Source organism: Schistocerca nitens, chromosome 1, assembly GCF_023898315.1.
Source record: "Schistocerca nitens isolate TAMUIC-IGC-003100 chromosome 1, iqSchNite1.1, whole genome shotgun sequence".
In the NCBI taxonomy this organism is placed as follows: domain Eukaryota; kingdom Metazoa; phylum Arthropoda; class Insecta; order Orthoptera; family Acrididae; genus Schistocerca; species Schistocerca nitens.
This window is the reverse complement of record NC_064614.1, coordinates 264,545,532-264,572,389: the sequence shown is the minus strand read 5'-3', so window position 1 is coordinate 264,572,389 and position 26,858 is coordinate 264,545,532. Positions and strand designations below refer to the sequence as shown.

Genomic DNA, 26,858 nt, shown 5'->3' with positions numbered 1-26,858 from the left:
GTCAGTAGGACTCGCACTGTGAGCGTTCCGTACAAACTTATTTATGTACATAGATTATCTATCCCGGAAATCGAGAAAGTCTACGATTCCTGTCTGTTATCTATATTGATAATGGCCCGTCATCGGTACCGGGAATTCCAAGACTTTCGAGAACGTCTTAAGTTTGAAGTGGGATGAAATATGACAAAAAGATTTTTCGTGTTATTTATTAACAAATTAACACTTTCCGGATTTGTTTCCTTTACGTGCACTGTTAAACGTTGCTGCTTTCCAAATTTCATGATTTTAGGCCTACTCTACATTGATGAGTGGGTTTGCGAGTGTCAGAATATGTGACATAAATACTGTATTGACACAGAAGCTTAAATTTTTTTGCGCCGCCGAGGGACCGTTGACCTTAGCATTGGACATAAATTTCAACTTGGTACCTCTATCTGTTCCTGGAAAAAAAATGGGGCCTTAACAGATAGATAGATAGATAGATAGGTACACAGACAGACACAGACAACAAAGTGATCCTATGAGTGTTCAGTTTTTACAGGTTGAGTTAGTGAATCCTAAAGCCACGGGAATGAAGTTTTGAGAAGCAAAGCCCGACCGCACACTACGAAGTGAGTCGTAGCTCATTAGCAAACAGTAGGTAAGAGTCTGGGAGCTGAGGTGAGTCTTCTTAGGGCTGTGAAAGCTTCTACCAGAGCAGACAGATTAATAAACAACGAAATTAGGGAGGACGTAAACTATTTAGCGCAAGAGACAAAATTGATAACAAAACCACAAAATGGAGGGAAAATTACGACAGAATGAATTGTGACAAAGAAATCCACTAGGTCGAAGAAATCTGTCAAGGCCCAGAGATTGGTATCTTAGTAGACAAAGGCTTAGTATGTGAAGCGCACAAGAAGCTATAGCGGTGAGCGACACACTTTTGTGCAGAAACGACGTAACAAGTACGACAATTTTTAGATAACGTCTGTAGATGACCGTGATTTCTAAAATACTTAATTTTTTCCCCTAGACTATCACAGGTTACCGACTTCGACCGACTGAGACGTTCATTCGAGACGACCCAAATCAGCAGTCTGAAAATACGTTTGTGATTGCATGGAAAATAATAAACATTTTTACTGGAAACGTCTTAGCTTGTAGGTTTGCTCATCTTGTTTTTGTGCTGTATGATTTGTTTCCAAACACGAGAATTTCTCACCGAGAACACTACGGAACTCCCAACAGCTCGCTTTGGGATGGGCCCAGCATTCGTCAGAGGCTGCCTTCCAACGCTGGAAGAACAACTGGGATATGAAACGTGATCAACGAAGAGCAGGGACGGGCAGAGTGTCTCCAAATTTTCGTCCAAGTAACAAATACTTTATTCACGTTCACATGCGAGCAATCCTTCAGTAGCAAGGTGATAAGAAATTACTCGTTCCTCGGAAGGGCCTTCTGGAAGTTCGGATGGAAGATAATCCCAAAGACGGCTACCAGCACTGTCCACCACATGTCGCCATCCGACTGGCTCCTTCATCTCCGCCAGTCGCCTTTTCGGTTTAGATCTTATCTCGCGACAAAATGAAAGTATTTTTTGCTTTATTCTTAGCAAGAGAGCACAGAAAATTACCCAGATTTAATCCTAATCTTCTGAATTTTTTTTATTCAGTTTGTTATGTGAAATACATTGCAACAAATATGCTCAGCGCATATTACTACGCGACTACAAACACAGGGTATTTCTTTTTCCTCCTCCTCCTTGTATCTTCGTTCCTAGGCTAAAGCGTTTTCTCTCCAGTCTACTTGAGGTTGTCACTCCATCTTTTCCTTGGATGCCTATATTACTTTTACCAGTTCAGTTTGCATCTAATTCGATCCATAGATGTGGTCATACATTCGTTTCTTTGAGTGGATATGACCAGGTTTAGATTTCTGGCTACCACGTTACGTATATGTAAAAGTTTCTGCGGGTTATCTTCACTATTTGCCTGCAGAACTGCTGCTTCACCGTGACCAATCATTTCTATTTCTTCGTCCCCCATTCTATAATCACTACGACCAACATATTTCTCATCACCTCGCCCACGACTATATTAAATAGCAATGGGTTCAAAGAGTCACCTTGTCTAGTACTGGAACTGCCATACAGCTAGTTAGCCTGGAACCAATTTTCATCTGGCTGTAGTTGTTGGAATAAATATCTTCAACCGTTTTTCTTAAGATTGAAGGAATTCACCGACTGTAGAGCAGGTTTTCCACAACTGTTAACTGAATCATATTGCAAACCTTCTCTCAGTCAATAAAACAAAAATAAGCTGATCTGTTGGACTCAACAGACTGTCTAAGAATGAATACTGTATCTGTGCATGACCTGCCGGATCATCTGCAAGGATTTAAAGCTTTTCAGTTTTTTCCCTATTATTTTTGTTACGAGTTTAAGAACTGAACTGAATAGATTTATCCCTCTGTGATTGGACGGGTCTTTATTGTCTCGTTTCTGTACTTGAGAACAGTGATACTAGTTCTCCATAAACTTTGAATTTTATTAAGGGTTATAACATGGTTACCCAGTTTGGCTAACTATATAGTTAGTGAATATCCTCGATACTTCAGTAATTCATTGGGAATTACTTTTTTCCCTGAAGATTTCACATTTTTTTTTTAGCAGACTTACAGCGTTTTCTATCTCTGTATGCGAAACTGTTACATCACCGTTTACTTTTATGTTGATCTCTTGATATCTTCCCGTTTTTGGTAGTTTTTATACCTTTAAACAACTGATATTTTTTCTTTAAACAGCTCCATTAACCACATAACCTACGATTTCTATTTATATCGTTCACTTCCACAATTTCATTTATTTCTTTCGTCTGTTGTATCATTCTCAAAATTTGTTTCTGCTGCCCATGGAAGACATTTCCAACATTTGAAAAAAATATTTGCCAGTGTTTCTTCTTCAAACGATTCACCAGTGATTTTGTCTCATTACGAGATCTATGAGTCTCTGCGTGTTTTATATTTCAAATAAGCCTATTTTTTATATATTTCTCTAAGCTATGTGTATTTCAGTATGAGGAACTCTGTGTGATGCCAGTGTCACTGCGCCGATCCGCGAGCTTGCTGCTCAACGTAATACCTTTTACTTTGCGGTGGCAGGTAATGGAGTCCTGGCGCTGACCGTGACCTCGCTCTGGAACACTACTTGTTGATACTGGTCAGCGAGCGGCAGCCACAGCGCTATTAGTTCGATGTGGTGATCCTGTCGGCCCGAGCGCTCACCCGGTTATATTACGTATCGGCGAGCGATGTTGCTCGCAGTCAACTACCAGTACAACTCGGCCTAGTATTTCACCTTAACAGAAAACTACCAAGCGACCAAAGTCGTCATATATTACCAGGCTTCTAATTCTGAAGTGCTATTCCAGTTCTTAAGACAAACGTACCTTGTTAGTAATTTCGTCGGTCTCCACTTGTGGTAGAACACACATGACAGACGTGACAATCATTGGATAGGACAATTGCCACTGATTAAGAATTATGGAACACCCAATCGTTAACTAAAAGTACTCCAGCGCCTCAGTTCTGGTAACCGTATAACAAGACAAATGGGGATCTGGAGAATATTTTATTAACGCTTAATAGACAATAAGACGTTGGCTCTGAAAAAATGACGTAATTTGGTGGAACCGTTATTTTGCTTCTTGAAGAATGCCGATGATTCCTGATAATAGGTCCTCGCTATTACAGAGAGGATAGTTTACATCTCCTATTACAATGAGAGAGAGATGAGAATAAAAGGCAGTTCGGGACAAATATAAGAAAGATGTGACGAGACAAAATTACCAACATATCAGTTACTGAACATTTATCAGCAGCAGCCTTTTACCTAGTTCTGGCGAATACGAATTTCATTATACAGGACATGGGAAAAATTGGCAACACCAAAAGCACAACTTATTGCCATGGTTAACATGGTCTAGCAAAACCGTTGCGGTTCAAAACAGCTTCCAGACGTCTCTGAATGGTTATATAAGGGTCCTGGACAATTTGGTCTTATTCAAAAAAACGTTGAAACGTGTGTGAATTCCTAGGGGACCAAACTGCTGAGGTTTTCGGTCCCTATAGTTACACACCACTTAAACTATCTTAAACTAACTTAAGCTAAGAACAACACACACACACACACACACACACACACACACACACACACACACACACACACACACACACACCCGTGCCCGAGGGAGGACTCGAACCTTCGGCGGGAGGGGCCGCGCAGTCCGTGACATGGCGTCCCGTTCTTCTAGGATCTATTTTCGGCCGCAGTGATGTCTAAGATCTGATGTTTTACCGAATTCCTGATATTCACGGTGTACACTTGTGAAATGGTCGTACGGGAAAATCTCCACTGCATCGTTACCTCGGAGATACTGTTTTGCCATTGAGTGACAATACAGGTCTCCTTAGAGGCCGGGTTCGATTCCCGGCGGGGTCACGGATTTTCTCTGCCTCGTGATGACTGGGTGTTGTGTGCTGTCCTTAGGTTAGTTAGGTTTAAGTAGTTGTAAGTTCTAGGGGACTGATGACCATAGATGTTAAGTCCCATAGTGCTCAGAGCCATTTGAGCCATCCTTAGAGGCTTTTGTTTGTTTGTGAGAAATTTTCTTGTTGACCAGAGAAACGTTATGCACCAGTCTTACGGGAGACAAAAGTAGTCAATACGAAACTTCTAGTGTACATTTAAATGACCGATCTGTTTATGACTTACGTAGAAAAGAAAGGCAGGACAAACAAAAACTAAGCAAAAGTTGTTTTCTGTAATTTAGCGCCAGCCGAGGTGAAGTTTTGCTAAAATGCCTTATCTATTCCGAAATTTAGGTAATTGCAAAGTTCGTGGTGTGATCCGTTTTTGCACGCCTTAGAGTTACAGGAAACTCGTTTTAAAATTCACCACACAATTGAAATCAGATCAAAGTCAATAGAATGGTGCCTCAAATACTCACCAAAGGAAGTTTTCAAAAGCAGTCATGTCCTACGATAACTAACACCAGTCGTCGTGGATGCTGAAAACAACGCGTGGTTCTACTGTAGCGCGTGCACGTCACCGACAGCGTCGTCTGCTGCAAGACCCTTGAAAAATTGTTTTAGACTTTCACGCTGCGTATAGCAAACCAACTGCTTCAGCCCTCTGGAAAAGGAGTTTTCGACCATTTTCCGTACAGTCCAAATACTGCACCAAATTTTGTTTCACAAACGCCCACGCAACATTTGGAGGGGAGGGGGACTTTCTAAGGCTAAGGCAACACGGGCGATTTTGAACGCAACAGTTTCACGGAATTTACGGCAACGTTTCCTTACCGCAGACCCATGGCTGTACCACGTGTTAAATAACGCAACGTTTTATGCGTAGATGACGCAGGATTGGGAGCGCACTAGGTACACGATGTGTTGCCATCGCAGTTTCCTTTGTGGCACGGTCCATTGCCACCGACTGGAACGAAGTATGCCTATCGAGAACTGAGAAGTGCGATCACAGAACTGAGGGTGGCATCAAAAGTGATTATTTCGTTATTGGTTATCAGACGACGATATCAGAAGAAACAGATAAGGTGGTGAATACGTCTAGTAATGTAGAACGGCCTGGCATTGGGAAGATCATAATGAACACGAAAGTCTGAAATAATTCACCCATCGCTCAGTGGCAGTGACTTTTCTTAATTACAAAATGTACTGTTTCGCGTACAGTGATGCCGGAACGTTTGCAAGTTACATTGATCAGAAAATCTACGCAGCCATCTTCAATTTATCTTTACCATAACCACTTCAAAAAGGACCCCAAACAAATTTGTATGTCTTTGAAGCTTTTGCACTTTGTCAAAAAGTAATGCGGCCGTATTAAAAACAATTCTAACACTCGAAAAAACTCTTCAGTTATCAACTCAGTAGAACCTGAAGCTTTGTGGAAAGTGCATCTGTAATAGTAGCCAGTAAGTGGCGCATTTCTCACTGTCCTCTTTATGTTCATGCTGAATTTGCAAATTCCATAATCAAAACATATTGCTTCTTACTCAATTTCGTCAGAAAAATGGATGGATTTGAGTCTAAAGACACGCTATTCTGTTCTTTAGAAAGTGTATCACCTTGTGTGGAACTAGGGGTCTCTAAGTAAGACAAAATATTGCGGCATCTTTTACTTCAAGTCACGGACTACTTCCCTGGCGAAATGAGTGCTTATAGCTGCTGGAACTAAACTACTTTCCACACAAAATGAGATGTAGCTAAAAGTCTTAAGACTGTTAATACTGTTTTAGTTATACACCTAATTACTAGTCAAACGTACTTCATATAGCCACTCTAGTATCTAGTGGAACTGAGATAGCATCAGTGTGCTTATGAAGTTATTATTGCCGCACCATTTCAAGAACTAAGTAATACTACAAAAGGTGACCTATTTTACTTCTTTCTCCGGTTTCCTTATTTTACAGTCGGTGTCCGGAAATTGCTTCGCATACACTCGTCCATGGAACTTGTTTCTTATAACGATTTTTATAATCAGTGTTGCGAACATAAGTTTACATACAAATGTTTATATATGTGGAGGGACGAGAAAGGAAAGGGATCATTGATGTTAGCGGCATCGAAACTTTACGTGGAATCAGCTGCGACGAGTGAAAATGTGTACCGGATCGGGATTCGAAAGCAGGATGATCTGCTTACTGTACTTCGCTCATCATAAGAATATACCTGATGTAAACAAGCACAAGCGCGATGATTGGTCAGCAGCTGCGACTCTCGTAAAGTGGCGTTGTTCCGCTTTTGTAAGTAGATCCAACTTATTAGATATCTTATTCCCATGTCACTGTAAATGAAACTTTAAGACATTTTGACGTATTAACAGCCGTCAACGTTTTTCTTAATCACGCTTCAGCTACGTAATGTTTATTTCAAAAATTGTGTACAGTCACAGCCTCCGTAAATGCTACTAGTGCTCTGATTGTCTTGCTGTTAATACGTACTGTGAAAATGGATGACACTGCTTCGAGCTTCGTAGTTAAACATGCGCGCGGAATACCGTTAATGGCGAGAAACAAGTTGTTCTTAATGTTTTTCACAACCTTACCGAGAAAAATTAGCTCTCACATTTTTTCGAGATACACTGTATAATAAATGGGGAAGCGGCAGTACGAATCTGGTTCTGATCTATAATTTTTTCGGTTTGAATACTTCGATCATTTAAATACGAAATTCATCAAATATATGTTAATTAAATCATACTTAACCATCGTTTTTCAAGAAAAACACATGTCTTGTAGTTTCTAATTACATATCGCACGCATATTTCTAGTTTTCATTGCAAATATAAATTATTAAGTATCGATACTTTATAAAAGATGGTTAAAGGTGGCTGAAGTTAAGAAAACATCACAAAATCATTTTTTGGAGAAAAAGTCAAATACTCTATTTGAATGTGCACATTGATTTGTAGGACAGATGTGGTCTCACACCAGCCAGAGTGATAAGCGTCGTAGAAACATGGAAAACGATTTTCACAGCGACAAGCGCACTGTACAAATGCTGCATTTTTACAGTTGTACCTTACCACTGCTATCTGAATCCAATAGAACTGATCTACAGCCAAGTTACGGGATTTGTCGCAAGAAATAACGAGACATTTAAGCTGCCAAACGTTCTGGAACTAATTCACGAACTTTTGTCACATGTCAACGCCGAACGACGGCGAAATCCAGGACAGCACGTCATAAAAGAGGAAGAGGAGGAGGAAATGTAGACTTTTTGCTGGCTTGGGATTCTGTTGCTGCTCGTCTCGTTATCAACGTAGCAGTACTGAAATGTATTCCGCAGAGATCGATATGAAAAGAGTTCAGAGATTACCAGACACTGACTGTAATACCTTCAGTGGCTTTAAATACATGGGAAATCTGCTATGCGGTAATACGCCACGCATAGCTCATGCAGAAAAATTACCCTTTTTTAAAGTGAGGAATTTTCATCACTCTTGTTTTTAATTGCAGAACTATGTAAGTTAGGATCGAGGGCACGTTATGTTTTCAGTCAGGTCACCTAAGAAGCGTATCGCCTGAGTTATGCCATATAAAATCTCCTTCTGTTTAAAAATTAAATGACGTTCACAACTATGTTGTTCTCTGCTCGTCTCTTTTTACGTCTTTGCCCCAACTGTTCACATCACTGCAGGTCAGCTGGATCACTTGCCTGGCCAGCGCTATCCAAATTAAAAGCGCCGGTAAAGTTATTGCCCCATATCCTCGCTGACTCCAGGTACGGGTAACGCACAGCATAAAACGTATCCTCAGTGTCGTAATTTATTACACTGGTCAACACTCATTTTCTTGCCAAGGATATTTGAGTGGCTTTAGGATGGGTTAGTGGTGCTGAGGACGAATATAGCAACCATTTATGCAGTTTGGCTCTAGTTTTTGAGATAATGCATGATTTATTCAAAAAATTAGAAAAAATTGCTAATACTGAACTCGAGCGCTACAAACTACAATGAAAAAAGAAAATAATCTTTATAAATAGCTTCTATGAAAACCTGATAGGCATTTGTCCACGTATAAAACATAATTGAAAAGTTTCTCTATAAGTATATCATTTTCCGTCCATGACGAACCGCTTTCTGCACGCTTTCCTTTTATAGGTCTCTTCAGAACAGTCACGTTGCAGATTCCAGCAATAATCTGCCATCATATGCCTGTCCCATCTTCCTTTATATCTTTCCTCTATTCCTTTCATATCTTGATGGAACCGCTCTCCTTGTTCCTCACTGAAATCACCTAGATTACGAGGAAATCGATCCAAGTGGCTGTGAAGGAAGTGCAATTTTATGCTCATGTTAGCTCCTAAGTTTTGAAAGTTAGTGAGCATGTTTTTGACCAGTTCCTCGTAATTGGGAGCTTTATGATTGCCCAAAAAACATTTTACAACAGCGACAAAACTGTTCCAGGCCGATGCTTCAGTGACAGTCATGACACTTGTAAAATTGGTATCGTTGATGAGCCTGCGAATTTGAGGACCATCAAATATTCCTGCCTTAAGTTTTTCACTACTGAGTCCAGGGAACGTATTGCAGATGTATGTGAAGCAATTACCATTTCTGTCTAAAGCTTTGGTGAATTGCTTCATTAGTCCTAACTTAATATGTAATGGTGGAAGAACAATCTTGTCCCTACTAACCAGAGGTTCATTAATGATGTTTGCTTCACCAACAGCCATATGTTCCCTTGGAGGCCATGTTTTCTGCTTCCAATGTTCGTGCTTTGCCCTACTATCCCACATGCAGATAAAACATGGGTGCTTTGTGTATCCACTTTGTTGTCCAAGCAAGAAGTTCACCATTTTCAAATCAACACAAATCAACCACTGGTGCTGCATATACTGAATTTTCTGCAGAACCATCTTGATGTTAGCATATGCTTCACAAAGTTTTGTTGAGTGGGCAATTGGAATAGATGCGTAACGATTGCCATTGTGTAGGAGAACACATTTTAAACTTCTAGTGGAACTGTCTATGAAGAGACGCCAGTCCTCTGGTCTATATTCTGGCAGCCCCAATTCAAGTAAAAGTCCAGGTATATTGCTGCAATACACTATAACCTCTTCTTGGTTGAAGTATGGAAGAAGGTTTTCTTCTCTCGTCCGGTAAGCTGTTATTTTAACACTTGGATGAAGACAGTTCTTTTCCTTAAGCCTGGATGCTAAGAGTTCTGATGCTTGCTTTGAAAGATTGAGTTCTCGTATCAAGTCACTGAGCTCCTTCTGGTCGAACTGCTGGGGTTGTGTCTCACGTCCTTCGTATTCCGAACCACTACTTGTACATTCCTCGCCGTGCACATCGTCATCTGATGATGTTAGCGTGGGTAATGTTGTGAAGGTTGGTACAGGAACATCGTTGCTGTGCACCACCGGTCTTCTTGCTGACTCCAAATCGGGATATTCCCACTTTCGTTTTTTGAACCTATTAAAACCTTTCACATTAACAATGCAAAAATAGCAATCATCTGTATGGTTCTTCTGCTCTCGCCATACCATAGGCACTCCGAAGTTTAAGCTTTTCCTTTTTCGTTTTGTCCACTGCCGTAAGCACTCCACACAGCATTTACAAACTTTATGGGGTGCCCACGCCTTGTCTTGATCTCCAAGTTTAATTCTGAAATATGCCAGATACGCTTCCTTCACAAAAGGAGTGATATTCTTCCTGTTCTTTTGAAGAACGTATTCACCACAAATGTAGCAGAACTCATCTGGATGGTTCACGCAAAGACGGCGTGAAGAACTCATGTTTTCCTAAAACAAAATTGCACAAATACTACATATTATGCAGAACTTTCTTGTATTTGCATGTCAATCACATCCAACAAACATCATTAATTGTTTTGTGTGAATGAATACTCACCTCTTATTTGCTACGTCACGATGAAAAGGTTCTATCTCCTTGAAGCTGCACTGCACATGTGTGTGACTTTCGACCATCGCCAGTTTTCTTGTTTACACTGAACGCTACCTATCGGCTGTTGCGGGGATTACCTCGGCCAACAAATGAATGTCGAGTACCGCCGAATTCAAATCTGCACAACCCTCAATATCTTCAACACACGCACCGCACAACAGGACTGAACACATGCTGACAGTGTGATGTTTGCATGATGTAATCCTCAACCACACAGATGCACTCCCTGAGCACAATTGTTTAATAAAGATAGTACAATATCACTAATTAAAAAACAGGTAGCAAATACATTACACCATATATGGACCCTGCAGTCGATATTATCCACATGAAACTCTCATTTCCACAAATAACCTATATCTCAAAAACCAGAGCCAATTTGGAAAAAGTACAAATATACTCGGAATGAGTATCATAACAATATCCCATTTTCGTTCAAACTTCCCTGGCAACGAAAAAAAAAATTTATTTTGTAGAGCTGTGTTATAGTAGAGTGTGAGAGAGAGAGAGCGCTTGGCTTTCGCTCCTCATGAAACTAAATCCAATGAGGTTCCAGCAGACTTTGAAGAATACATGATGTAACGTTTACATGAGGTTTATTCTTATGATGAACGGAGTATTGACAGTTGCGTCACCCGGACACAGCGTTTCTCGCAACTGCGCGAACTATCTCGGCACGCCATTCACAAACCCACATTCCCATCCAGCGCCACCTATCAGCAGTCCCTGTCCATGCCCTCTATGGTCGCTACCTGGGGATTCCCGCAAGAGGTCGGACGTAATTAAGCATCCGCACTGGTGGAGATGGATTCGTTGCCCATCGAGGAGAATCAATTATATGAATGTTTAGTGACTGTGCCTTTGGACTTGTCCGAAAGGACAGACACTACGCATTCATGTAATAAATACGAGGTTTGCCCAGAAAGTAATGCACAGCATTTTTTTTCTTCAACAATTCTTTATTGAACATAATTGAGAACTACACACACAAAAGAATGATGCTTTATCTACACACCCCATTTTTCCACGTAATCTGCATCGCGTTCTATGGCCTTCCTCCAGTGCGAAACAAGGGCGTGTAAGCGCTGTCGGTACCAATCCTTGTGCTGGTGGCGAAGCCAGTGCTTCACTGTGTGGATCACCACCTCATCGTTCTTATATTGTATTCCAGGTGTGACAGCCGTGGATGGTCTCCCCGATCGCAGACTATGCACAACCTTTTGTGAATATTCCCCATTGTTTCTTTCTCTGCAGTGAGAAATTCAACGACGGCACGTTGCTTGTAACATGCATCACCTACAGACGCCATTTTGAAACTGCTCTCCAGCTACGTTATCTGTCGGAAGCGACTGAAACTTGGCGCGCTCACTCAGTAGACTTGAAATAGTAGTCTGCCCCAATAGCTGAACGGTCAGAGCGTTGGAATGTCGCGCACGGGGGCCCGGGTTCGATTCCCGGCTGGGGTGGGAGATTTTCTCCCCTCAGGGACTGGGTGTTGTGTTGTCATCATCATTTCATCCAAGTCGCCCAGTGTGGCGTCGCACTCAATAAGTCTTACACTTCCCGCCTGGGAACTCCCGGCCGCTGACGCTTACATTTTCAAATAGCGCGTACGTAATGTTTCGCATTCGTAGCATTGCTTTCGGCTGAGAAAAAAAAAAAAAAAGCAGTGCATTACTTTTTGGGCAACCCTCGTATTTGAGCTTTTCAATCCTCATTATAAGCACTTCACCGTCAATAAAACCCACTGTGAGTGTCGGGCACCCCCCCCCCCCCCCCCCCCGTAATAAGGTTGAATGTAGAGCAACCCTCAACAATTCTGGTCACCAGCAAGGTCTGAAAAATAGGCCAGCGGTAGCCGCTGGCCGCAACATTGCGTTATTTGATGTACGTGTAGCCGCTACCATTTGCGCCTTCTGTCTCAAGAAAATGACCACGACCCCATCCGTCTGCTGTACGATCTTGACAACGCGCCTGCCGTTAATTTCCGTACTGTGTAGCCACGTCTTATGCAACACTTCGTGGGTATTTCTAGCGTTATTTATGGCACAAAAGTTACGTTAAGAAGCTCACGTGTAGCCTTAGCCTAAGATACCGATGCTAAAGAGGGTACGATTACGTGACAGAAAAGCCGGTGCAGTTGTACGACGTTAGAATTAAGAAGCTTGTACCCAGGATCTGGAAATTTTTATGTCGCATCCAGGGGCGTGATGAAGCGGAACGGTCGCGGCAGTGCCCCGCGGCCTCCGGCAGGAAAATCAAAGAAATGAGGGGGGGGGGGGGAAAAAAAACGAGGAAAAATTAAAATTCGTCTTCTGTCGTTCCCTCCGCAGTACACACGTCCACCTGCCTAGAGCTAACTAAATTATAAACTGAACTGCTTCTAATGATTGGCGCGCATTCTCAACTGACCTAAGATATTCTGATGACTTACTTGAAGAAAAAAAAAATCAATGAGAACAGTGGAAAAATGAACAGAGGAGTGTGAAGGCAACTGTCGGTGGAGGAAATACATAAGGTACAACGGGGTCACGCCTTGCAGCGGAAGCCACAAAATTCTGTCTGATAAGCCTCGGGCCTTGGAAACCACAAGCGGATACTACAGTAGGTTAAACACATGCGAACAGTTTTATTCGGAAAAGGAAACGCGCGTAGCTCAGTGATACCTGAGTTTTGGTTATGAACAGGAAACGCTGAGAGCGTTTACAACTTCTTAGGCTACAGCGTGCTTCCCTAACATGATTCAGAAACTTCAGCTGTGATTCTTTCGAGGTAAAGCCACTAAAACTAAAGCATTAGCCTGGAACAATACGATGCCACCAATGCACTTAAAGATTTGTTGACCCTCTTCTTACTCTGATAAACTTAATTCTTACGGGTAAGAAATGTTATGAACGAACTGTAGCAATAGCTTTCGAAAGAAAATTGTTTTGTAGGACTTTGTTGTCCTTTTAAAGTAAGATATGTGATAACGTGTAGCGATCGGTGTTAAAATATGATTACATCCTAGAGCTTTGTTAGTCTTTTAGTAATTCCAAGTAATGTACTAGAGCATGAAAGCTCGTAAACTTTGAATATTAGGACGTTCAAGTAAGTGATGGGGACAACTGAATGAAAACAATCGATTTTGTCTGTTGTTGGAAAATAGTCGATTCATTCCTTTGTAGCTTTTCAGTGAAACCAGTCTATCTGACCAAACTAATATTTGATAAACCATAACAAATACTTAGAAGTACAAAAACAAACAATACAGTAGTGTGCATAAAAGTGTGTTGTGAAAAACATAAGAAATGCATTAGCGCTGCAAATAACTAAAAAATAGACAAATTATCAGTGTCTAAGGCAGAAAAACAACGATGTGCTAGCAGACGGCATTTCCCGATATAAGCGAGAAATCGACCGAAAATCACCGTAAGTACAAATCAACTTATTCTTAAGGAACTGTTTTTCGATCTAAAACCAAATCAAAATGTAAACTTAATTTACAGACCACTGATGACTACCTCAATAAAGCGAAACGCGCCCGGTGAAAAAAAAAAAAATTACGCATTTTTGTAGTTGCAACGACAGAACAAAAATACCCTCAACAATAATATTTGATAATTGATTCCGTCGGTTGCAGTTTTACGTAGCGGTTGGATGTTCATTTCTTTCGAATGAAAGCAATCTGTGGGGAGCAACCGAAAGAAATGAACCAACACAGTTTTTTCCATTTATTCTTTTCAAGTGAAACCGATCTGCAGTTTTTCTGACTGTTGAACCATGCATGTATTTTACTCATGCTTTCAACTGAAACCACTCTTTTGAAACGTTTTTTATTCAGTTAGTTACAGAAAAAAAGATGTGGTGAATCAATCGTCCGTTACGCGCGCTCCACGTCAGCCTCCTGCTGCCGTTGCGGCGGCCAGGATGCAGCCGACGCGAGGAGGTGGCATGGATCCCCGCACAACACTGCACTGCGCCGGCGGCAGGCGACCCGGCCACCTCCTGGCACCGGCTGTATCCCTGGCTCTCGGAGGCTGTCGGCGGCGGCGCCACGTGCCCTGCCCCAAGGGCGTCACCCGCCCCCGGAGTGTTAAGTGAAAGCACTCGAACACGAAGACTGACTGAGTAACCGTTAGGCTACGGTCGCAGTGGCACCGGTGGATACCGACGACGATCTATTCGAAGCAGTGCGCCTGCCTCACTGTAGCCGATCTCGTCGCCCGATGACAATCGTTGAAATTCAGATCAATCTGTTTTCTTCGGTCAAATCGACCGACTTCCTCGCACACTACGTATAGCCTGTGAGTAGCTGGTCACTTGAGCCCAAGACAGTGTGGTTTAGTGGCATTCTAAGGATGAAAAATGTCGTACTCGGCATATAGTTCTTAGAATATATTATAGTACTTCCAATTCCAGAGAGAGCAAGTGCTGACAGGTGTGAAAATTACCGAAGCTTCAATTTGATACGTTACGTTTCAAAATACTAACACGAATTCTTTACAGACGAATGGAAAAACTTGTAGAAGCCGATCTTGCGGAAAATCAGTTTGGATCCCGGAGAAATGTAGGAAAACTCGAGGAAATTCTGACACTACGACTTCTCATACAAGATAGGTTAAGGATTGGCAAACCTACGTTTATAGCACTTGTAGAAAGTTTTTGACAGTGTTGACTGGAATAGTCTTTCTCAAATTCTGAAGGTGGGAGACGTAAAATACAGTGAGCGAAACGCTATTTATAATTTGTACAGAAACCAGATGGCAGTTACAAGAGTTACGGGACACAAAAGGGAAGCATTGGTTGAGAAGGGAGTGAGACAGGTTGTAGCCTATCCTCGACGTTATTCAATCTGTATATTGAGCAGGCAGTAAAGGAAACAAAAGAAAAATTTGGAGTAGGAATTAAAATCCAGGGAGAAGAAATAAAAACTTTGAGGTTTGCTGATGTAATTCTGTCAGAGGCAGCATAGGACTTGGAAGAACAACTGAACGGAATGAACGGTGTCCTGAAAGCAGGGTATAAGATGAACATCAACAAAAGCAAATCTAGGATAAAGGGATGTAGTCGAATTAAATCGGGTGATGCTGAGGGAATTAGATTAGAAAATGAGACACAAAGTAGTAGATGAGCTATTTGGGTAGCAAAATAACTAATGATGGTCGAATGAGAGAGGATGTAAAATGTAGATTGGGGACTGCAAGGAAAGCGTTTCTTAAGAAGAGAAGTTTGTTAACATCCAGTATAGATTTAAGAGTCAGGAAGTCCTTTCTGAAAGTATTAGCACGGAGTGTAGCCGTGTACGATAAACATTTTAGACAAGAAGAGAATAGAAGCTTTGGAGATGTGGTGCTATAGAAGAATGCTGAAGATTAGATGGGTAGATCATGTAACTAATTAAGAGGTACTGAACAGAATTGGGGAGAAGAGAAATTTATGGCAGAACTTGACTAGAAGAAGGGATCGATTGGTAGTACACAGTCTGAGGCATCAAGGGATCACCTGTTTAATACTGGAGGGACCCGTGGGGGATAAAAATCGTAGACGGAGACCAACAGATGAATACAGTAAGCAGATTAAGAAGAATGTAGGTTGCAATAGTTAGTCGGAGATGAATAGGCTTGCACAGGGTAGAGTAGCATGGAGAGCTGCATCAAACCAGTCTCAGGACTGAAGACCACAACAAAACATTAAGAATAATAATTTGTTCAAGTGAGGAGGCTGGCGTATCTTATGTTTATACTGCAGAGGATCTTTTTTGAGCTCTGGTAGGTGGGCATTAGCTGACTAGAAATTATCGTTACTTCTTGCTTTTTTTGTTTGTTTTTTTGTTTTTTTATTTGCCAGCTTGGTTGTGATTCTCGAGTATAAAGTGGTTTGCAAATGTGTGTGTGTTTCTACTTTTCAGTGGTTTGTGTGTTCAGAGTATCTTATTCTAAACTTTATGCTTAATTCTTTTACACCTACGCTGAATGACAGTCATTGAAGGTTAAGTGACGTATGGATGCACAATTTCAAACAAATATAGCGAATCATAGTGTTTCTAATCTTGCTATTCAGTTTTACCACGAATCATTTCGAGTGTGTAACAATTTTTCCACCTTCATGTCATATATTCGTAAAACTTGTCTGGTTATATTGATAACATGACAGTGTACGTTACTCGTCACGTTCTCTTCGACGTAGATCTAGCTTAATCACACGCATTTGGCGTCTTTTAAAAAGCAAAAAGCGCACGCAGTACCCGTCTCCCAAGCACAGAGGCTTCGTGGTATCCACCCTACCTAAGGAGGTTAAAATGTAACCTACTTCATAAATAGAACATATTCTAACCTAACCTCCTTCATCCCGCCAAAAATAGACGACGATCGGACATAATGTGACGAAGCTGTCCGTCGATGTTATTGGGCGACCTCCGGCAACTGAGTCGGCCGGGTAGGTGGCACTGTGAACACAGCCTTAGAGACTTGTGTCGATTAATCGATTCTCACACATTGAGTGAAACCACTCAAACCCAAAGACTGAGTGAAAACTTCATATAAATTATGTGGCCGCAGAAAAAGTTTCTTCTGATCTTTTTCATTCGGATGAAGGAACCGACTAAAAAAAGAAACGATCGACTGCCCAATAATCTGTTGGTAAGACTAGTCGCTTGTGTCATCACTAACTGCAGTTGCGAATGTCATCTAAGGAAGAGGTGTAGGCAACATTTCGTTCATTTGAGAACGGGGGAACCGCCTGGAGCAGGGGAGCGCAAGGGGTCCCAATGAGGTACTCGCACTGGGAACCCCCCTCAAAAGTTAAGTCCCATAGTGCTAGGAGCTATTTGAACCACTTTTTTTTTTTTAACAAAGATTTATGAAGTGCATGAGCAAAATAAATGCCAAAGCTTCCTGAGGTGTTTGTGAGTAAAAACAAAAGTTATTTACAATTAAAATCTCATTTACAAATGAATATTATTTATTGCGGTTGTGATTTCATATTCATTTTTAAGTAATAAATAAACCGCTGTACTCCAGAGAGACATGTTCTCAAAGATTACTAAAATCTCATTTCAGTTCTCCTTGTTTCAACAAATATAGTACAATTTCGATACACATAAAATCTGAAATTTTAGACACAGTTATTGTTTATAATAACTCTGTTATAAGTGCTAAAAATTATTTGTTTATTACATTTTAGTGATTTTTAAAAAAGGTATAAAGTGCATCTACTTCAGAATAAGGCAATTTTCAGACAATCGCAATATTTTTCGTATTTTAATTTAACTTTCAATAAATATATAAATTTCTAGTTTGAACATCGCTACAACGATGATGCCTGTGGATCTCGTATCTGTCAAAATATTTAAATTATCTTTCCCCCCCCCCCCCCCCCAAAAAAAAAAGAGGTTCAAATGGCTCTAAGCACTATGGGACTTAACATCTGAGGTCATCAGTCCCCTAGACTTAGAACTACTTAAACCTAACTAACTTAAGGACAGCACACACATCCATGCCCGAGGCAGGATTCGAATCTGCGACCGTAGCAACAGTGCGGTTCCAGACTGAAGCGCCTAGAACCGCTCGGTCACAACGGCCGGCTAAACGTAGTCAACACTCTATTAAAATGCCTAAGTGAAGTATTAAATAAGATGATCTCATACCCCGTCTAATGCTTTTTAGTACTCTATAATGCTTGGTTATTCCATAAAATGGCTGATTTCACAGTTTGACGGTAATACGTAAGTTAAAGTAATATGGAGGGGCAATAATCCAGAAATATATTCATTTGTTTATCCCCAGTGTTTCCGCGTACCGTAACTCTCGTAATTAAGAGTAGACAGAGAGAACTATTTCAGGTTCATCTACTTACTTTCAGTAGCGGAAGGCGAGAAATGCCGAACGGTTTTCGGTCTTCTGCCTCTTCACCTCTGAAGAACGTCGATGGTCTAGTTCGCTGCTAGCGAAGCCACTGATGGATTTACAAGAGACAAGAGGAACACTCCAGAAGGCATACCGTTCACCGTCTGCCTCCTCATTACCGGGTAACATGAGGTCAGAAGAGCACAGGGCGAGCGCCGTTCGTTCTGGAGCAATTGCTCAGCGTGGCGTACCAGCCGTGCTGCGACTGAGATGTGTTTGTTGACGGACTGAGCCGAGGTGAGGTCAGGCAGCCGTCCGAACCTGTTTGGCTGCTCGCCACCCGTGGCCACCAGCTACGCCTCTCCCTGTACACGAGAGCTGTGTAGCTGCCGCGCAGACACGACGAGGCCGCGGGAAGGCCTCCTTTCACACAGAGTTCTCCAGCCACTGCATTTCGATCACAGTGGTATACAGTCACTACGGCTTTGGATGATGTATCTAGGAATACACTGCAACGCCCTACCTATCAAAAAAATGGTTCAAATGGCTCTGAGCACTATGGGACTTCACATCTGAGGTCAACAGTCCCGTAGCGCTCGCGCGGTTCCAAACTGAAGCGCCTAGAACCGCTCGGCCACTCCGGCCGGCCCTACCTATCACTTCCGTAGGGGTCGTGAGGCGTTTGAATAATCATTCGTCCCGCGCTCGATAGGTGAATGGAATGGGAAAAAACCCTAATAATGGGTACAGTGAGACGGATTCTTCTTCCATTAGCAGGTTAATAGAATTAATAAAAAGAGGACGGGGGAAAGCTGCAGTCAGCGGAAGGCATTTTGAGAGGTTAGCTTGAAAATAACCAAAAGAGGACATAAATTGAAGTAGCCCTGTTATAAGGGTTAATATGGTTCAATCGCAAATAATAGCGTAAATGGTCAGCTCCCATCCTGCTGCAAGCCAGTTACTATACAAGTCAAACACATCAGAAGTTTCGTGACACAATAAAATAAAGAACTAATCGCCAGAGAGAGAGAGAGAGAGAGAGAGAGAGAGAGAGAGAGAGAGAGAGTATGAGTGATTACGAGAGTGTTACGTCAGACGTAGTAATAGCAAACCACAGGAGTTTAGATGCGAAAGCAGAAACAAGGGAGGCGCGTTACAGCTTACTACACGACTACTGACGGACTCCTTGAACTGGACGCGCGCGTGGCATTTCGCATACCGGTGTGTGAGCAATCACCGGAGTTACTGTAAGCTGCCGGTCGGTAATTGTGACACTCGATAACAACAGGATGTTAAACGAGACTGCTTCCTGAGCGATGGAAAGACAGATTTGAGCTAAGTGGAGGCGACTTTTTGTCTGAACTATTTATCGTCCACGTTTCACTTCCATACATGGCTACACTCCTTACAAATACTTTCAGAAACTACTTCCTGACACTTAAATCAGTACTCGATGTTAACAAATTTGTCTTCTTCAGAAACGCTTTCCTTGCCAGTCTACATTTTATATCCCCATTATCTTGAGGTATTGTAATCCATACGTATTATTAAAGAGTGCCGCTTGCGCGCGTGTGTGCTTTTGTTTTCTACATCTGCTCCTAAACCATTGGACCGATTTCAACCAAATTTGGTACACATATACCTTACGGTCACGCAACAATTGCTGTGTCGTTAAGAACCACCTACTTATCAAAGGGCTGGGGTTGGGGTAGCAACGTAGCACGCGATGCGTGAATTCCCGGACTTCTTTCAATCCAATATTTCAGGATAAAAGCACTTAGCGACTTGCAACAAACTTTACACTTGATTTCAAGCATTTAAGAAACTTTTTCCTCACTGACAACCCCTACAGAATGATGAAAGGAAAACAGTTTATCGTTTTCTGCTTTTCCACTGTTCATGCAGCAAAAACTAGTGACGGCCTTGGGAGAGCCAGTCCTGACAAAACTCTACCATCTGGTGAGCAAGCTGTATGAGACAGGCGAAATACCCTCAGACTCCAAGAAGAATATAATAATTCCAATCCCAAAGAAAGCAGGTGTTGACAGATGTGAAAATTACCAAACTATCAGTTTAATAAGTCACAGCTGCAAAATACTAACGCAAATTCTTCACAGACGAATGGTAAAACAGGTAGAAGCCGACCTCGGCGAAGAGCAGTTTGGATTCCGCAGAAATGTTGGAACACGTGAGGCAATACTGACCCTAAGACTTACCTTAGAAAATAGATTAAGGAAAGGCAAACCTAAATTTCTAGCGTTTGTAGACTTAGAGAAAGCTTTTGACAATGTTAACTGGAATACTCTCTTTCAAATTCTGAAGGTGGCAGGGGTAAAATACAGGGAGCGAAAAGCTATTTACAATTTGTACAGAAACCAGATGGCAGTTATAAAAGTCGAGGGACATGAAAGGGAAGCAGTGGTTGGGAAGGAAGTGAGACAGGGTTGTAGCCTGTCCCCGATGTTATTCAATCTGTATATTGAGCAAGCAGTGATGGAAACAAAAGAAAAATTAGGAGTATGTATTAAAATCCATGGAGAAGAAATACAAACTTTGAGGTTCGCCGATGACATTGTAATTCTGTCAGAGACACCAAAGGACTTGGAAGAGCTGTTGAACGGAATGGACAGTGTCTTGAAAGGAGGATATAAGATGAACATCAAGCAAAACGAGGATAATGGAATGTAGTCGAATTAAGTCGGGTGATGCTGAGGGATTTAGATTAGGAAATGAGACACTTACAGTAGAGAAGGAGTTTTGCTATTTGGGGATCAAAATAACTGATGATGGTCGAAGTAGAGAAGATATAAAATGTAGACTGGCAATGGCAAGGAAAGCGTTTCTGAAGAAGAGAAATTTGTTAACATCGAGTATAGATTTAAGTGTTAGGAAGTCGTTTCTGAAAGTATTTGTATGGAGTGTAGCCATGTATGGAAGTGAAACATGGACGATAAATAGTTTAGAAACGAAAAGAATAGAAGCTTTCGAAATGTGGTGCTACAGAAGAATGCTGAAAATTAGATGGGTAGATGACATAACTAATGAGGTGGTATTGAATAGAATTGGGGAGAAGAGGTGTTTGTGGCACAACTTGACAAGAAGAAGGGACCGGTTGGTAGGACATGTTGTGAGGCATCAAGGGATCACATTGGAGGGCAGCGTGGAGGGTAAAAATCGTAGAGGGAGACCAAGAGATGAATACACTAAGCAGATTCAGGAGGATGTAGGTTGCAGTAAGTACTGGGAGATGAAGAAGCTTGCACAGGATAGAGGAGCATGGAGTGCTGCATCAAACCAGTCTCAGGACTGAAGACAACAACAACAACAATGCAGTAAAGTACCGCATGAGGCATGACGTTATAATTGATTACTTCTTTGCTACCAACTCTATTCACGATACATTTTGCTGACAGTATGCACATATAGCACTGAATGTAAATGCAAAATTGTATGATTGTAAGACACGCAGTTCAGGAGATATGACGTCATAAACAATGTAATGCGTGAAAAACTGCCGCATCATGCATGTTGTTTTAATTTTTTATTTCTTTGCTACGTACTCTATTCGCAATAAATTTCGTAGACAGTATCAACATATTGAATGTACCTACATTGTAAGTAATATATATTGTACATATTGCATATGTATGTACCTACATTGTAAGTAATATATATTGTAAGAAATATACTTCAGAGGATAAGAAGTCATGCGAGAAAAACTGCCGCATCGTTCATGACGTTTACATTTATTATTTCGTTGTTACGAACTCTGTTCACAACACATTTTTCAGGCAGTATCCGCATGTATCGCTGAATGTACCTACAAAATTATATCACTGTACGATATACAATTCAGGAGATATCACGTCATAAACACTAAGCGCAAGGCCAGGCGCTGCGTGTTACGGGCGTGGTCATATACCTCTATATACAGGGTGTTACAAAAAGGTACGGCCAAACTTTCAGGAAACATTCCTCACACACAAATAAAGAAAAGGTTATGTGGACATGTGTCCGGAAACGCTTAATTTCCATGTTAGAGCTCATTTTAGTCTTAGGGAGCACGGAACATTCCAGCCTATGACTCGCGACTGGGGAAGACCTAGAACGACGAGGACACCTGCAATGGACGAGGCAATTCTTCGCGCAGTTGACGATAACCCTAATGTCAGCGTCAGAGAATGCTGCTGTACAAGGTAACGTTGACCACGTCACTGTATGGAGAGTGCTACGGGAGAACCAGTTGTTTCCGTACCATTTACAGCGTGTGCAGGTACTATCAGCAGCTGATTGGCCTCCACGGGTACACTTCTGCGAATGGTTCATCCAACAATATGTCAGTCCTCATTTCAGTGCAAATGTTCTCTTTACGGATGAGGCTTCATTCCAACGTCATCAAATTGTAAATTTTCACGATCAACATGTGTGGGCTGACGAGAATCCGCACGCAATTGTGCAATCACTTCATCAACACAGATTTTCTGTGAACGTTTGGGAAGGCATTGTTAATGATGTCTTGATGGGGCCCCATGTTCTTCCACCTACGCTCAATGGAGAACGTTATCATGATTTCATACGGGATACTCTACTTGTGCTGCTAGAAAATGTGCCTTTACGAGTACGACACAACATGTGTTTCATGCACGATGGAGCTCCTGCACATTTCAGTCGAAGTGTTCGTACGCTTCTCAACAACAGATTCGGCGACCGATGGATTGGTAGAGGCGGACCAATTCCATGGCTTCCAACGCTCTCCTGACCTCAACGCTCTTGACTTTCATTTATGGGGGCATTTGAAAGCTCTTGTCTACGCAGTCCCGGTACCAAATGTAGAGACTCTTCGTGCTCGTATTGTGGACGACTGTGATACAATACGCCATTCTCCAGGGCTGCATCAGCGCATCAGGGATTCCGTGCGACGGAGGGTGGATGCATGTATCCTCGCTAACGGAGGACATTTTGAACATTTCCTGTAACAAAGTGCTTGAAGTCACGCTGGTGTGTTCTGTTGCTGTGTGTTTCCATTCCATGATTAACGTGATTTGAAGAGAAGTAATAAAATGAGCTCTAACGTGGAAAGTAAGCGTTTCCGGACACATGTCCACATAACATATTTTCTTTCTTTGTGTGTGAGGAATGTTTCCTGAAAGTTTGGCCGTACCTTTTTGTAACACCCTGTATAAGTGACACCCGAGCAAAGCCGGCTTTCTCTGTTAGTATTAAACGGCGAACACCAGAATGTTTGCCAATCGTCCACCTTGCAGGCGTGACATCGATGTGCTTGTTGGTTGGAGAAAATTAGCTTTGATTCTCAGAATGAACCATTTAATTGTACAAATTGTTAATTAGTCACCTGATAAGTTTCTTTCTCGGTATCATTCAACTTGTCATCTCGCCAGCAATGTGAATCTGTAATCATATTTTCATAATTAATTTTATCTCTCTCTCTCTCTCTCTCTCTCTCTCTCTCTCTCTCTCTCTCTCTCTCTGCATTGGCATTGGAAAGAGCAAGTGTAAGTACGCTGTTTAGGTATTTAAGTTGGTAGCGCAATGTAGCGCTCTGTATGAAAATCGCTGACTGTGCTGTGTGCATTCTGTGGCTGGTTGGACTCATTGTTGGAATATGCGCTAGTGTAGTGTTGGACAGTTGGATTTGGACAGCACGTAGCGTTGGGCAGTTTGAGCCTTTGAGGTGAGCCGCCAGCAGTGGTGGATGTGCAGAGAGAGATGCCAGAGTTTGAGAGGTTGCTATAAGCGGACTAACTGGACGTGTGTCCGCCAGAAAAAGGAAATTTGTAAAGATGGATGTCATGAATTGAGATATATATATGACTTTTGAACACTATTAAGGTAAATACATTGTTTGTTTTCTATCGAAATCCTTCATTTGCTAACTATGCCTATCAGTAGTTAACAGTTAGTGCCTTCAGTAGTTGGAATCTTATGTAGCTGGCGGTATTGGCGCTCGCTGTATTGCAGTAGTTCGAATAACGAAGACTTTTGTGAGGTACGTGATTCATGAAAGGTATAGGCTAATGTTAATTAGGGCCATTCTTTTGTAGGGATTATTGAAAGACTGCGTTGCGCTAAAAAATATCGTGTCAGTTTAGTGATGACTAGAGTAAGTAAAGAGAGAAATGTCTTAGTACGTTCAGTTTTGCTCAGCTGTTTGAAAATCAAATAACATAGAAGTCTACTAGCACAGTTATTCACAATTTTCCAAAGGGGACGTTTCACAGGGTGTACTTTGTTGTCCAGCGGCCATTATATTTCGTCATGACTCGTCTACAGAACGTGACACTCCTTCACAATTTTAAAATCCGTTAATGTTATTAGTCTCTTGCGGTTGTAACACCATAGCTCTAATGCTGTACGGATTTATTTTGCTTTTGTTTCATTTAATGTTACATCATTGAGCATCTGTAAATGTCGTTGGATTGAATCAACAACACAAAATTGTATACTCCTTTCTTTGTTTAAAACTTTGATGTCGTGGCTTGATTCTATACAGTGTAGCATATTTGTCATTTAAATTGTTTGTCCCATTTGGAGGGAACAAGACTTACTATATACACTCATGGAAATGGAAAAAAGAACACATTGACACCGGTGTGTCAGACCCACCACACTTGCTCCGGACACTGCGAGAGGGCTGTACAAGCAATGATCACACGCACGGCACAGCGGACACACCAGGAACCGCGGTGTTGGCCGTCGAATGGCGCTAGCTGCGCAGCATTTGTGCACCGCCGCCGTCAGTGTCAGCCAGTTTGCCGTGCCATACGGAGCTCCATCGCAGTCTTTAACACGGGTAGCATGCCGCGACAGCGTGGACGTGAACCGTATGTGCAGTTGACGGACTTTGAGCGAAGGCGTATAGTGGGCATGCGGGAGGCCGGGTGGACGTACCGCCGAATTGCTCAACACGTGGGGCGTGAGGTCTCCACAGTACATCGATGTTGTCGCCAGTGGTCGGCGGAAGGTGCACGTGCCCGTCGACCTGGGACCGGACCGCAGCGACGCACGGATGCACGCCAAGACCGTAGGATCCTACGCAGTGCCGTAGGGGACCGCACCGCCACTTCCCAGCAAATTAGGGACACTGTTGCTCCTGGGGTATCGGCGAGGATCATTCGCAACCGTCTCCATGAAGCTGGGCTACGGTCCCGCACACCGTTAGGCCGTCTTCCGCTCACGCCCCAACACCGTGCAGCCCGCCTCCAGTGGTGTCGCGACAGGCGTGAATGGAGGGACGAATGGAGACGTGTCGTCTTCAGCGATGAGAGTCGCTTCTGCCTTGGTGCCAATGATGGTCGTATGCGTGTTTGGCGCCGTGCAGGTGTGCGCCACAATCAGGACTGCATACGACCGAGGCACACAGGGCCAACACCCGGCATCATGGTGTGGGGAGCGATCTCCTACACTGGCCGTACACCACTGGTGATCGTCGAGGTCTGCACGTCCAGCACGAACGCTGGTCCAACTGAGGCGCCAGGTGGAAATGGCATGGCAAGCCGTTCCACAGGACTACATCCAGCATCTCTACGATCGTCTCCATGGGAGAATAGCAGCCTGCATTGCTGCGAAAGGTGGATATACACTGTACTAGTGCCGACATTGTGCATGCTCTGTTGCCTGTGTCTATGTGCCTGTGGTTCTGTCAGTGTGATCATGTGATGTATCTGACCCCAGGAATGTGTCAATAAAGTTTCCCCTTCCTGGGACAATGAATTCACGGTGTTCTTATTTCAATTTCCAGGAGTGTATAATAGTAATTTCTGTGTGAATAATTTTTTTGTAGAAATGTCAATATGTGCAAATGTTCTGTTTTGTTTAAAATGACTGTTTGCTGTTATGTAAACTGCTGATCCTCACTTAGGGTTCTTAGTTAGTTTGTATGTAAAAGGTGTAGTGGTTCCCCTCGGGAACGGAACTGTGTAGCACGCGCAAATTGTGGTTGGCCTAGGTAGAAAAGGTGGAACCAAGGGTCAGTCGGGGACGAGCTACCAAACTGTGCACTGCCGTGTAAAAGTTGCATATTGTGCTGGTTCCGAGAGAGGTTCTTTCTGCTACTTTCCAATGCCTCGGATGGATGGATAAATAGCTGGAACGATTCTGGAATTGGTATTCATCATTGCCACCAAGAAGGGCCAGAGTCCAGCAATTCTGTCTGAAAATCCGCCTACCAACATGCAATTGCCACCACATTGCGCAATCACTGTATCGGAATGCTATAATAATGTACAGTGAAGGATCAGCTTAGTGGATGTTTTAGTGGGCACAAATATAAGGTAACTTATAACTGAATTCATGTACCTACCTTGATATTTTCCCTATTACAACACCTCTCAGGTTCCTCTCCATTTGAACTATGATTACCGAGTGTCCTAGTTTGTGGAAAAAATGAAAGCCTCAAAACATTAAATGATGTTGTTTGATCTTTGGTAATAAGAGAGTATTCAGGTTTACTGTGGATTTCATGAAATTGTGGGAGGTAGTAAATGTAGCTTTGTGAATGGAAATAGTACAATTAATAGTTTTGTGGAGTTTCAAAGTCATCT

The 26,858-nt window shown here is 42.3% G+C and overlaps 1 protein-coding gene across 3 annotated transcripts in view; it reads right to left on the bottom strand.

Annotated features, from left to right (window-relative positions):
• The window catches only part of LOC126247730 (major facilitator superfamily domain-containing protein 6), a 217,178-nt gene that overhangs the window by 90,880 nt on the left and 99,440 nt on the right, over nt 1-26,858 (bottom strand). The window contains exon 1 of one of the 3 annotated variants that reach the window (XM_049948506.1): nt 18,308-18,571. The exons of the other annotated variants lie outside the window; for them this stretch is intronic. The gene's annotated coding sequence lies outside the window, so the exon portion shown is untranslated. Of the gene's footprint in view, nt 1-18,307; nt 18,572-26,858 lie in introns of those variants that run through there. 3 annotated transcript variants of the gene reach the window in all.